General features: G+C 41.5%; 1 pseudogene; it reads right to left on the reverse strand.

Annotated features, from left to right (window-relative positions):
• Positions 1–266: 266 nt before the first annotated feature.
• LOC124080042 (protein cornichon homolog 4-like) lies at positions 267–662 on the reverse strand (annotated as a pseudogene).
• Positions 663–13040: the final 12378 nt, after the last annotated feature.

Genomic DNA, 13040 nt, shown 5'->3' on the forward strand with positions numbered 1-13040 from the left:
TAGAATGAGTTCAGAAGGGATACTTCCTAGTCTATTTCATGGAGAAATTTGAGGAATATTTGGTATTAATTCTTCCTTATAGGTCTTGAACAACTAATCTGTGAATCCGTCTGGTCTCAGGATTCTTTGTTGATAGGCTTTTGATGGTGTCATCTAATTCCTTGCTTGAAACTGATCTGTTTAAATTGTGTATGTCCTATGACTCAGTTTGGGTTGATCATATGCCATTGTAGTGTATATTAACTCCAACCATAGTTTCTTTGTCTTCAGTCATTTATCACAGCTAAAATAATGTTATGAAAATACATGAGGAAATGAAGCAAGTGGAAACAAAGCTTGATCATGGTTTCTTTCATGTGTGACTTCAGTAGACCTCAATTTTGTATTTCTGTTGGGTCAAACATCCCTATGTTGCCACTTGGCACCATAATGAACCAATCTATATTCCAAGTAGCAACAGCTAAAATTAAGAGGGAAGAAGAAACAGTGCATCAAAACAAGCAGAATATGGTGACAATGGTATGGCCAAGAAATTCTGAGCAACATGATCTAGGATCAATGTAATCACATTCTAAATCAGATGATATAATTCTGAAGTAGACTGCAAGGCAGTTGAGGAAACAACAATTTTGGAGTAAGAAAACAAACACTACTGCCTCCATCCTCCTCTTTCTCCTTTCTTTCCTAATCTGTTGCTGACACTTTTTCCATCAAACTGACAAATAATCTATTTACATATAGAAAACACTTAAAATCTACAAAAAATCAAGATATTTATATAACATCGTTGTTGGAGTTAACCATTTTACTAAATTGATTAATGCCTTAATTACTCTTCCTCACATGCTGTGAGCATGTCAGTGCTCTCCTTTAAAAGGTACTAAGTTATTGTAGTTTATATGCTTCTATCAAAGTCTAGAAACCATTTGAACAAGAAAAACTTAATATAGACTTATTCATGCCTGAGGCCCTGAGTTTATTCCCTAGCACTGAAAAAGGAAAAGGAATTAACAAATAAAAGGTGGTTATCTACTTGGGATGAGGCAGAGTAGCAAAGGAAGGAAGCAATGTAAGATAGGGTTCCCAGTGAAACTGAGGTGCAGAACTCAATGGGGAAGATGGGATGATGGCCCACTGGAAGGTGCTGTGGTGCTGGTCACTGATGTGGTCAATTAGTCGCTCGGTTACCTTGTCGTGGGGGTTAGAGATGCAGAATCAACACATAGACTCTGGGAACTGGTGAGAGAACTGGCTGGAGCCCCACCTCAGGTCGTCATCAAGCAACTCAGTTTATTTTTGGAATGCATACAATTGTTATAGGGTTCCAGTGGGGCGGCCTATCAATCACACATGAGCAGATAGTATCCATAAGCCAATCATCTTATGCCTAATGTAACCATACTATGAGGATTTTCTAAATATTGTTATCATCAGGAAGGGTCTTTGTCCCTAGGGTCGGGGGTTTCTAAGTTAGTAGTTCCATGTCTGAAGCTCCTGGCTATTAGCTTCCTGGCCTGGAAGCTTGGCAATGCTAACCACAGGTGCTAAGGATGTGGTTTCACTAACGGCTCGCTAGAGCAGAGCATTGCATCCTGCAGGCCTTCCTATCAAGCCCAAACAAATATAAATTCTTCAAGCACTCCAAGCTGCTCATAGCTGCTAGCTGTATACTGAAAGTGATTCCAACCATTTCCTCCCTTTTTATTAAACTTGTTGCTGAAGGAGGACCATGATGAGAGAACAAAGGAAGAGGGAAGAGCATAGAAAAAGGGGAAAGAACCAAGACATGGCCCATTCCTGTAGCTGCACTTGTTTCCTGCTGTGGTGAGAGGGTAGCCATTGCTGACTAGGTCTCTGTCTGTCACTTGGGTCCCCATATGAGCTGGGCATGGGGAAAAAGCATCCATAGGGGCAAAAGACCTCTCCTAAATGGGTGAAGACTTAGGCCTTTGCACAGGTGAGGGGTGAGGTTCTGTGCCTCACCTCTCTTGGTCTCCTAGTTTTCTCCTGATGGCCCCTCTGTGACTGTGCCTGTCTTTGCTTGTACTTCCCTTGAGGAATCTTACCCATCCTTGGCAAACCAGCCATCCTCTGGGGCCAAACAGGGTGATGTGGAGTGTGTAAGGCATTTTCCCCAAGAGAGTTCTCTGTCTCCTTGATAGATAATTCCCCCATGTCCTCCATGCCAGCATTCACCTTAGGATCAGGAAATTCAGGTTTCTTCTCTGTGGAGGGCCAAGCTCACAGTACTAGGCTGGTGAAGCTGCATTCAGGAAGGAAGGAGAAAGGCCATAGACAAACAGTAATATAGTGACAGAGCTGAGAGAGACAGATAGATGAAAAGGAGAGCAGTGATAAGACTCAGGGTATGATCCCTCATAGAGAACTGGCCCTTAGTTGGTACTATTTAGATCCTGTCCATAGCCACCATTCATACAGATGCAGAGGAATCATTATTTTCCTTTTGACTTTCCTTATATGCATGAACTAACATAGCTTGTTTTGCTTCTATTTTGTTGAGCCTTTTTTGGAAGCATCTTAAAATAACATATGCTAAAACAAGAAAAACTATGCCAATACCAGTGAGGATCCAATTAGTAGGGTCAATTAAAGCTGACAATTTATCTCATAGTTGCTGTAAGATTGAGGGGTTAAGAATTAGCTCTGCTCTGGTTTCATTTAGGCTGAGAATCTGGGCATGCAGCATCATAGTGAAATTTCTAAAAGTCATATCCCAAGGCCCCTTAAGTCTATTTGCTAGTTCAAGCCAAGCTTCTGTTACATTTCTTAGTGAGACAGGGATTTGACAAACATTCAGAAATTGAGGACTGCAGGGTACTCTAGCATTCAATTGAAGCATATCAACTTTTTCATCAATATGGTCAATCTTTTGTTGTAACATCAAGATACCTCCTTGAAAGTGCAGGTTTAGTTGCTCCTGGGTGGTCAGGGCTTTAGTGGAGTGCTACACTACCTGATTAATGGCTGCAGCATTTGCTGTGGACTGGATCAAAGCTACACCAGCAGCAGTAGCTGCTGCAACCACAGTGAGGGAGGCAGCTATAATGGCAGCAGTAATCCCAAAATCTCACCTAACTCTGGGAAGGGAAATATCTTTTGTAAAGTGAACCTCTTGAATGGAGGAGTCATCCTCTGTTGGGAACCATAACATGGGGGTTGTTCTCATTAACACTACTGTCTTAACAGATGAATTCCAGCAATTGGTTAATCACATTGGGAATCATCACAATTAAGAGGACCATTTTTGTGATTTTGAGTGGAAGTTACAAAGAAGAAGAGTGGCTTAACACAAACATGGCCTTTAGTAGCACGTTCAGCTGAGGGTTTTTCAAAAGAGCCGGTAAGCCAAATGGCATCAATGGTGACAACTATATCTATATCTAGGACTGATATCTATACATTTGTGCACCATGTAACAATTGTTTGCCTAATTGCAAAAAGTCTCCTGACTGTCTTTCTTTTGTATTTTGAGCATTTGTCATCCAATCTGTATAATATTTAAATATTAAAAATGTCTTCTCTGATATAAGGGGGTGACTCAAAATGGGGAAAAGAGGAAGAGCATGGGAAGAAGATTACCTGTACATAGGGAATAGGGGTGGAAAGGAAAGAGAGGGAGAAATGGAATTGCATGGATGGTGGAAGGAGACCCTCATTGTTATACAAAAATACATATATGAATATGTGAGGAAAAAAAAAAGAATAGTGTTACCCTAGATTAGGTAGAGAGAAGTGATGGGAGGGGAGGGGATGAGGGGAAAGGAAGGATAGTAGAATGAAACAGACAGTATCATTACTGTGTGTGTGTGTGTGTGTGTGTATACACACATATATATGTCATATATATATGACTGCATGACCAATGTGATTCTGCAACCTGTACACTCAGAAAAATGAGAAATTATATGCCATCTGATTCAAATGTATATGTCAAAGTTATTGAACTGTCAAGTGTAACTAATTAAAAAAAAAAAAAAACTATTTGTTTCTGTTAAAAATTGAATTCTCTGTCCACCTTTTGTATAGGGTCTGAACCAACTAATAAGCTCATCAGAAATAAAATATGGTCTGGAAATGGAGAGACAATCTCTCCAAGATATAGCTCTTAGAAGTATACCTTCATTGATGTCCTTAAATTTTCTCTATGGACATCTCTGCAGAAAGGGTTGGGGCCAATAACGTGAATCTTTAGCATGAGGGGGCATGGTCATGCCACTAGGAAGATCACTGACAAAGACTACCTACTTTTGCTTCTCTTTCTAAGGAGAGTGGCCAAAAAACCTATAATTCCTCCTATTCCTGGGTCCCAAAGAATATCATTGTGAAGGCAAATTGTAGACAGACATAACCTCTATGCCCTAGACACATCCCTTAATACAGTAAAGGCCCATGAATGATCAAGTGAGAGTGACATATTCCAAAGGTGCCTTGCTATTGGGTCAGATATAACTGGGCATCATGAGGAAGCATTAGTAGCAAACAAGAACAGCAATACAGTATCATCCAAACCAACAGGTAAAAGAATCCTGGGAGATGGATCCCCCACCCACCAGGCATGTACTTGCGGGCTGAATGACAGAATGATACACAATAGCATAAAAGGGGTCCTTTTCTGCATTGATGCAAAAGAAGAGGAAAGTCCAATTAAAGTCCCAGCAACAGCATAAGTTGTTTTGAATCATTTGGGTGTAGCCCTTCTGGTCGGGTGCAGGAGAGTGGCCAGAGCGACAGTTGCAGTTGTGGCTGTGAGGACCACAAGCCTTATGATGATGTTGATCTGGGGGGCTCCCATTGTCCTCCTGAGTTTTGTCCTTGGGATGCATTTTGCAAGATTTGAGAAAGAAGTATTACAACATTCTGATCACAATTAATTGAGTGTGGATTGCTCTCATGGTTTTTTAATTGCAGTGGCATGAGTATTTTGCTCACTGAAGGCTTTTGCAACTAGATGGTGGTAGAGGCTCTCTGCTAGAGGAGGACTGTCCCAAAGACAGCCTTTCATGAGTGATAGCTATCTGCAAAACAATTTTTTCCCTCATGGGACATACTTCGAAGTGTGTCCATTTTTCCTAGACAGGCCAGCATAGGGCCTTGAGTTATCAGGCTGTTAGGCAGAGGCCTTTCTTCCTCCATACTTACCTGTTGTGCACTTACCTGTGAGTTGAAGGTTATAATTGCACATATAAGCAAGAAGAGAGTACCAGGGCTCTGATCTCCAGCAGGTGACATGGTTTGAGCTTGATCTGATAGGGCTTTGATATCACCCCAGGTTATCTTGTGAGCCCTCGGTGGGGAGATCGTGTTGATCTCTTCTTCTCCTTTTGGCTCGGTTTCCAAGGCCTGGCTGTCAGTGGGTGGTCTGACATTTCTTGCTGGTACTCAAATGGGGTGAGAGGCATCCTCTGGAAAAACACAGGTGAAACCTCTACCCTGAGTAATCAAAGGGTGTGGCCCTTTCCACGCATTAGTGAGTAGATCTTTCTACCATACCAGGGGGACTGGAGTCAGGGAGGGAAAGAAGCCCCAGTGCTTGTATGCAGAGCTTATCCCATTTGAGTCAAAGGTAAGAAAATTGAGGGCAAAGAGAGCATGCATCAATGCAAAGTGAGGATCTAGACATGTATGAGCATTCTTTTGTTTCTGCAATGTTTCCTTAAGTGTCCAGTTAGTCCTTTCCACTATACCTTGCCCTTGTGGGTTATAAGGAATGCCTGTTGTGTGAGTGATCTTCCAGGACACCAGGAAATTTTGAAACTCCTGTGAGGTATAGGTTGATCCATTGTCTGTTTTTAGAGACCAAGGCACTCCAAGCATTAACATTGCTGCTTTCATTGCCTTTATGACATTTGAAACTTTCTCTCCTAACTGTGCCATAGCATGTATACATTCGGAGTAAGTGTGCACAATAACATGGACATATTTGAGCTTACCAAAGGAGGGGATGTGAGTGACATTCATTTGCCAAAGTTTATTAGGGGGGAAGCCTCGAGGGTTTACTCCTTGTAGTTGCAGTGGTCCAAGCGGCGCCATAGGGGCACAATTCTTGCAAGCCTGGACTAGATGCTTGCATTGTGTCATAGTAAGGTCAGGAAATAAGGCCTTCAAATTATTTGCAGACATGTGAAACTTAGTGTGGAGGATACGGGCTTGCTCCAGCAAGTCCAACAACACAGGAAATCTGGAAATAAATGCATCCATTTCCTGAAGTACAATGTCATTAGACCCATCAGAGATGAGTTTGTCCACCTGAGATGTCCTGTTTATTGAGAATTTTCAGGATAACACCAAAGGTGTGTTTGTTTATGTCAGTAAATACACATGGTGCTGAAGGTATGGGCTGAGATGCAGGGAATGAATGCTTAGGAGTTGTAATCTCCAACATTTGCAGTGTTTGGAGCAAATTATTGGGAGTGGGGGGGGGAGTATCAATATGTCCAGGGAAGTCAGACAATATATTCTAAATCAGAGTATTATTCTGTAGGAGTGTTGAACCTCCATGTGTGTTAATGGTAACACCAAGGTGTCTGGCTCTGTGTGAAAAATCTTGTTATAGTAATATCTCACTTTTAGCCCCACAAGAATTATACTTTCTAGCCTACCTTTGATTTTATGACATTCACTCCAGGCCAGATGCACCGAATATAGAGGTCCCTGGCCTTGCCATATAATGCCAAGTAGTGCTCCAGAAGTCAATAGTATTATTCCTAACAGGGGTTTTGACTGGTCATATCTATGGGTCTCTAACCTAGAGAGACTGTCATTGATCATTTGAATAGTTGCCTCTGCTTGAGGAGTGAGCTTTATTTTGGAGGAAGGATCACTCCCTTTTTAAGCAAGTCAAACAGAGGCATTATTGCATCTGGAGGCAAACAAAGAAAAGGCTTGAGCCAATTGATTGACCACATAACTGTTGCAACTCATTGAGTGAGTATTGAGGTCTAGTCAGATTAGGTCTAAGGGGTTGTATTCTTGCAGCAATTCTGTAGCCCAAAAACTCATATAGGGCAGAATGTTGCATTTTATCAGTGGCTATGTGAAGGCCTAAAGTGTCAAGGTTAGACATCAACTTCTTAAGGCAGACTTGCAATTTATCAGAATATGCATGAGCAAGTAAAATATCATCCACATAATGCATGACCAGGCAATGCTGTGTAAGAGGCCTAGTCACATGATAAACAAAGAGCTGACATATTGGAGGGCTATTTTTCATCCCTTGTGGGAGGACTGTCCAATGATATCTCCAGGCAGGTATCATGGTGTTAGGTTCCCACACTGTAAATGCAGAAAAGGGTCTGTCCTGATGTGCTATAGGTATGGAAAAGAAGCAATTCTTGAGGTCTATGGCAATAATAAAATAGTTGCTTGGGATGCTGTCTAGATAAGGAATACCTGATTGAAATGAACCTATCTTTTTCATATGTTTATTTATTGGCCTTAAATCTTGAAGTAACCTATGTTTCCCATTTTTCTTGGGGATTACAAAAATAGGAATATTGTGAGGGCTGGTAGAGGGTTCAATATGCCCAAGATCTAATTGCTCCTGAACTAGTTGCTTAAGAATTGTTAATTTGGGTTCTAGGATAGACCACTATTCCACCCAGATGTGATCTGTGGTGTCCCATTCCAGGGGGATGGGATCTGGCTTACTGGTCAGTGGGACATTGGCCCCTAGAATTGGGAGGTCACTGGTCTCCCCAACAGTCCTATTTTGTCATGTATCATAATTTCATATAAAGGGCTTTATCATAAGTAGTTATGACAGCATCCATTTCCTCCAATATGTCCCTTCCCCATAAGGTGTTAGGGATTTCTGCAATCAAAGGATAAAAGGCACCTTTCTCTCCATCGGTGTCCTGCCAGATAACAGGGGAGATGACTCTCCTGGTGGTTTGTAACCCATGAACACCCTGAATTTGGGGACCTGGTACTGTCTTCCACTTCCTCATTTTGGATGCTGAGCTGGAATCTATTATATAAACATCAGCCCCTGTGTCCACTATGCCCTTAACAAGTTCACCATCAAGCATAAGAGTCATTCTCAGCTTGGTGTCCAAAATGGGCAGCATCCGATGGATTTGAGGACATTTCTTCCCTCTTACTGGCAGGGCTGAGGATTGCCCCAATGGGAGTTTAAAGGCCTGGCTCTGCAATATTTTGTCCAGTGATGATCCTTCTTACATCTAGGACAAAGAGTTTTGGGATGTGAAGGGTCTGGGGGGCTATCATTCCTGGGACAGAATCTTCTGATGTGACCTAGTTGATTGCAGCCAAAGCAAATGAGATCAGACCTTTTCGTGAAGGCCCATTATTTTTGTTAGCTGCTAGTGTGCAAATGGCAGCTGTCAATGCCTGGATGGGTTCTGAAGAGGGAGATAGCTCCTTTGTAGCAATTATCCATTTAGAGAGGGATTCACTGCGTACTGGGGAAATTGCAGCCTTAGTTTCAGCATTGGCTCCCTCCAGTGCCCACACACTGCCTCCGAAGTGGAGTTCCCTTTAACAGAGAAAACCGAGGTTCCAAATTCTGGGAGGACCCATCCCTTATGTGAATTCACAGGGTGAACCAGGGGGAAGGAGAGGTCATAAGGTGATAACAAATCTTATAATGGTATGTGCCTCAACTTGGGTACCAATGGTACAACAAGGGCAAGGAAAAGGGGTAGAGGAGGGGGTTCCTTGCTCACCTTCAAGGAACCAACAACACACAGAACACAAATGGAGTCTATTACCCAAAATCCTACCTTAAATCAACAGGATGGCCAGTCCCAAGGTGCTGGGTGAGAGCAGACAAGTTGAGGCACCAAATTGCTGTGGTTCTGGTCACTGATGTGGTCAATTAGTCACTTGGCTATCTTGTTGTGGGGAGGGTGGGGGGACGGGGTGTAGAGATGCTGAATCAACACACAGACTCCAGGAGCTGGTGAGAGAACTGACTGGAGACCCACCTCAGGTCATCTTCCAGTAGCTCAGTTTAGTTTTGAAATGCAAACAATTGTTATAGGGTTTGAGTCGGGTGTGCCCATCAATCATACACAAGCAAGATAGAATCCATAAGCCAATCATTTATGCCTAATGTAACCACACTATGTGGATGCTCTAAATATTGCTCTAATCAGGAAGGGTATTTGTCCCTAGGGGAGGAGGGTTTCTAAGTTAGTAGTTCCATGCCTGAAGCTCCTGTCTATTAGCTTCCTGGCCTGGCAGCTTGGCAATACTAACCACAAGTGCTAAGGATGTGGTTTCACTAATGGCTCTCTAGAGCAGAGCATACCATCCTGCAGGCCTTCCTATCAGGCCTGAACGAGTGTAGATTCTTCAAGACTCCGAGCTGCTCCTAGCTGCTAGCTGTAAACTGAAAGTTATTCCAACAGTAAGGTTTAAAGAGATCTGTAATGCTCCAGCTAACTGGGTGTCCTCTTTCATAATACCCTCCAGAACACTTCTGACACCAACTAACCAGGTGTCCTCTTTCATAATACCGTCCAGAACACTTCTGACACCAAATGTGTAGAGTTTTCCACACCAAATTATTCTCCAACTCTCTGCACATATCTGGTGTCCTATAATTCAATTAAGGAATGAGCAGAGACCCCATAGGTCAAGTGAGCCCAACAGCCTTAAAAGTATGCCCCCCTGACTTACTGACAATCACAAAATGACTCCTCAAGTTACCCACTTGTTTCTGAAATTCCTGTCACCATAGGAGATCCAGTGAAGTTTCTCCATAGCAAAGGCAACCTCTACTCAGACCTTTCAGACTCTTGCCCATACCACAGAAAAGAACTTAAGGATGTGTTGGACTTTAGCAAAGAGAGGAAGACCATCATTAGAAAATGAAAAGTGAATATAGTAACCCTCAGAGAAAAATGCGGGCAAAAAGAGAAACACAACCAGGGACTAAGGTCAGGTTTCTTTATTAGGGTACAAAGGTAGAATATATGATCCAAAGGGACAGGACTTCCCTGGAGATTGGGAAATATTGAGTAAAATGTTTTCCCTTCAGGGAATCTTGTCCTGTATGTTTTTTCAGCTGATTCATTACACGACTGATCCAATTATATGTTAGACCCTAGCTTCATGAGGTTAGAATTGTCTTTCTATTAAAATCTTGTTCCTGCTTTGCTGCATTCCAGAAAATTTATGCAGAACCGGAAACTTATAAAGTAATTTAGGGGATTATTTGGTACATTTTTATATTTTGGTCTCTATCTGTCCCTTAAGTTTCTTTGTCCAGATCAGAGGCAGTTCATATGTTATTGTTCCACATCCCAAGAGGCACATTTCTCCTTTATAGAGTTTTTTTCTTAGTATCCCTAAATTTCTACCCCATTCCAAAGGCCCATCCTCCATTCCCAAGATCATTCTCAGATTGGATGATTTTCTACAGCCATTTACTAGAGTGGCTCACAAAAACAAGAGAAACAACTCTGTTTACTAACCAATTTATTACAAAAGATCTTGTAAAGGATACAGTGAATAGCCAGATGAATATGTACACAGGTCGAGACCCAGAAAAGTCTCAAGCTCAGGAGTATCTGTCCTCATGGTAGAGTTTGAGAGGCACCACATGGATACAGGTTGTTCATCAACTCAGAAACTCACTCAAAGTTTTTATGGAGGTTTCACTGTGTAATTATGATTGACTAAATCAGTGACTGCTCAAACCTTCAGCCCTATGTCCTTCCCTCTTTCGATTTTCTACTCAAAATTTGACCCCTTGACAACATGCCCCCGTCCTGAGGTGACACAGGGGATTTCTAAAAGTTACCTTATTAACATAAACTCAGATGTCTGAAAGGGGCTGGTTATTAATAATAACAGACTCTCTTTTCATCTCCATCAGAAAACCCAAAGATTTTAGGAACTGTTTTCAGGGACCAGGGAGAGAAACCACTTTTCAGGAACCTAAAGCAGTGACCAAAAATACAGATAAAGATATCAATATAGACATTTCTTTCTATGTGACCAAAAGGTGAGCCTTTAGCACACCACTGGAAGGTTCATCAAAAAGAAAAAAACATTCAGTATGGTGGCCCATGCCTATAATCCCTGAGGCAGGAATAACACAAGTTCCAAGCCAGCCTCAGCAACTTAGCCAGGCCCTAAGCAATGGAGCAAAGCTGTGTCTCAAAATTTAAAAGAGAGTTGGGGGTTGTAGCTCAGTGATGAAGCAAGTGTGAGGCACTAGCTTTGATTCTCAGCACCACATTACAAATAAACTAAATTAAATAAAGGCATTGTGTCCATCCACAACTGAAGGAAAATATTTTTTTAAAAAAGTTTGGGGATGTGGCTCAGTGGTTAAGCATCTCTGGGTTCAATCCCTGGTACCAAAAAGAAAGAAAGAAAGAAACAGAATTAACTTGCATTGCAGTGGCCCCTCCAGTGCATTCTACCAACAATCTCACATTGTGTCTGAGGCAAAGAATGCTTACAAGGTCCAGTTCCAATAACACAAAGAAGACCAACATGGAGTGGATTTGGAATAGAAATGCAATGAAATGATACAGGACTCTGCCTACACCTTTGACTTTATATTTTATGTATACATACCTGTTACACCATTTTACAAATATTTGAACTTCCATAAAGCAACAAATCTATCATGACAAAGCCACCTGACAAATTAAGAGGTTCTCATCTGTTCCCCCACATAAGGAAAGAAGCACTCCCAGGCACTGTACACTACACCGCTATATTATCTACTCTTCAGATTCAGTCAGTCTCATTGACTATACTTTTACCTAAAAGATAACAATTTGTATATAAAAAGCATAAATATAAGAAGAGAGAGGAAGCAAATGGTCAATATATACAAATACACATATATACAACACAAGCAAAGAGAAAATACACAAAGCTATTACAGTCCTTGTTTCTAGAAGGACTGTGTAGTTATATGTACTTTCTATCTTCCAGTTCCCATTCTGTGTCTTCTCTCCCCCAGTCAGAACAACTGGTCACAGTTCTTCACCTGGTACAGTGAACACATCTTTATTCTTGCAGGTCTAAGTCTTCAATAGTCCCATCTCTTATTGTTTGCTGTGATTTTCCACTAACCCTTACCATCAGACTTGGGAGTACTAAGAGGAAATACACTAACTGGACCTATGCTCATGGTCAAATCTTTCTGCAATTCACCTTGCATCTGAAAGTTCTCTTTCTCATTTATGTTTACTCTAGTAATTCTTGCCTTTCCTAAGTTGCAGTATTGACCCAAAATGGGAATGGAGGGGAAAATGAAACAGGGTAGCAGGAAGGGGGATATGATCAAACTACATTATATGCATTATGATATTATCACAATAAGACACTATATTTTGTACAATGAATATGTATTAATAGCTTTTTAATGGGGGATCCATTCCCTTATCCTTAAATCCCTGGATTAATTTATCAAAACATGCCCAATGGTACCAAATTCATCCCAGAATAGGAATCAGATAACATAAAATGTTGGACTCTTCTCTTAAAATTCTATTATTCTTTGTAGTTTAGAACAACAATGAACTGAAATATACTCCAAAGGATCATGCATTGAAAGTTTTATCCCCAGCTGGTAGCCCCTTGGGGAGGTAATAGAAATTTTAGGAGGTGGGGACTAGGAAACAGGAAGGAAGTAGGAACTGTAGATGTGTCCTTGAAGGCTATACCTAGTCCCTGGCCTCCATCTCTCTCTCTCTCTCTCTCTCTCTCTCTCTCTCTCTCTCTCTCTCTCTCTCTCCTTTCCTGTCTCCTCTCTTCCCACCTTTTCTCTCTCTCTGTCTACCTCTCTTGCCTTCTGTCTGTCATGAGATGAGCCACTTACTCCACCACCTGTTCCTTGTCATCACATGACATTCTGCCTCAGAAACAATGGAGCCAGGTGACTATGGATTGAAATGTCTAAAATTGTGTGGAAAATAAATCTCTCTTCCTTAGGATTGATTTTTTCAATATTTTTTTACAGAGAAAAAAAAAGGTGACTAACACACCTATCCATTTCCCTAGAAATATTTGGATGATAAACTTTCTGTCAT

The sequence above is a fragment of the Marmota monax genome, unplaced genomic scaffold, assembly GCF_021218885.2.
Source record: "Marmota monax isolate L192 unplaced genomic scaffold, Marmota_monax_Labrador192_F-V1.1 WCK01_AAM20220418_F8-fsc00632, whole genome shotgun sequence".
NCBI classification, from domain to species: domain Eukaryota; kingdom Metazoa; phylum Chordata; class Mammalia; order Rodentia; family Sciuridae; genus Marmota; species Marmota monax.